The sequence below is a fragment of the Trachymyrmex septentrionalis genome, unplaced genomic scaffold (assembly GCF_001594115.1).
Source record: "Trachymyrmex septentrionalis isolate Tsep2-gDNA-1 unplaced genomic scaffold, Tsep1.0 scaffold16, whole genome shotgun sequence".
Taxonomy (NCBI): Eukaryota; Metazoa; Arthropoda; class Insecta; order Hymenoptera; family Formicidae; genus Trachymyrmex; species Trachymyrmex septentrionalis.
The window spans coordinates 5445582-5447331 of record NW_017304758.1 but is presented as its reverse complement, the minus strand read 5'-3'; positions in this window follow the sequence as shown (position 1 = coordinate 5447331).

Below are 1750 nucleotides of genomic sequence, written 5' to 3'. Positions count from 1 at the left end.
TATATATATATACATATACATATATAACGGAGGTTAAATGTCGCGCTAAATGACACTCGACGACGATTACTATATCTTTCAAATCTGAAAGCAGATTCGTGTCAGGAGAAACGCTTATAGAAATACGGAATCCTCAAAATATTGATCGTCGAAGCGTTCCGAACGTTTATTGTGGCATTGGTTATAATTCGCATGCGCATGTTTAAAATAGGTATCGAAGTAACTTTATAACGATGAGAATCAGCTGCGATGCGATAAATAAGGACAACTATTTTGTGTCACTAACATTAAAAGTAATGTCGTACTATTATATCTCTTTTCTCTCTCGCACCTTGATTTCTTTCTAGCTGACATGTATGTGTCGACGAGATATCAAGATGGAATATTGGAAAAATATGTCCAGCTTGACGTATTACACGTTTCCGTCGATTATTTTTTCATTTCTGCTTTTACGTGTATCTCGGGCAATTGTGTGCATTTGCATAAAAAATAAGTGCAAAAAGTGGGTCACTACTATAGAGTAAGAGAGAGAGAGAGAGAGAGAGAGAGAGAGATTTGCAACCGCGTTGTCCGTGGGGAAATGTCTTATTGTTAACAAAAAGTCTAATACTCTCCGTGTAAACGCGCGCGTCCTCCCATCCATGGAATTCTTTCTTAACAATGGCCGAGATTGTCGGTATATGGCGTTGTTGATGTCTTATCGTGATATCAAGCGAGATAAAAGTTTTCATCTCTCGGGTAACCGAAAGAATGCGGCGGATTTAAACGCGTTCATCGTCTTGACTTTATTCCGACATTAATTGTGCTTATATCAGAAACGTTATCTCTAAAGGTGTGCGCCATATTTCACAGCTTAATATCAACGAGCGAGTTTTATGTGTTTTCATTAATAATCAGGAATATCGAAGTATAATATACATTCTTCATAATCTCGTATTAATTTTATAAAACAACGCTCGGGAATAAAACACAAATTGTAGCTCGCGTATAATTTCGTTCACATTGACACGCAAGTCTTCCGCCGTTTCTGAATAAATGTATATCTTTCATTATTAATTGTTATTTATATATCGTAAATTAAAATCATACAGACCAAGTATCTTTAATTATATTATCAATTATACATATATTAATACTCTTTCAGCATACATTTTGATTTTAAACATAGAGAAATTTAAGTAAATACTAAATGCATGTGAATAAGTCGAATTTTATAAAACATAGTTACTACAGATTTACAGTTGACACTGAAAGGGATAAAGAGATAAAAATTCTTATGGATTGAACTGTCGTATTTATCAAAGTATTTATCAATTTGGTTTTTTATTTTCTTAGTTTAATAAAATAGTTTAACAATAATAAAGCACATATTATGAATAAAAATACGAGGAATGTTTAATATTTTGAGCTGAGAGAGAGAGAGAGAGAGTGGGGGGTCGATATGAGGTAAGTGTCAATGTAACGATGCGGCGGCGACTGATGCGAGCTGTCACTGATGAAGCGTGGTTTAATGACACTCTCGCAGTTCATGGCCGTGATTAGTTTTCGATTCGCATGGGTTGCGCGAATACGTATGGTATACATGTGTAGACACATTCGTGCCATAAAATACATAAACAGATTCTCAATTCTCAACGCGCCGCGCCGCGCCGGCCGGCTGGCTAGCTGCCTGGACGAACAGTCGGGAACGGGAACGGGAACGGGAATGGGTACGGGAACGGGGACGAGGACTTGGACGAGGACGGGGACA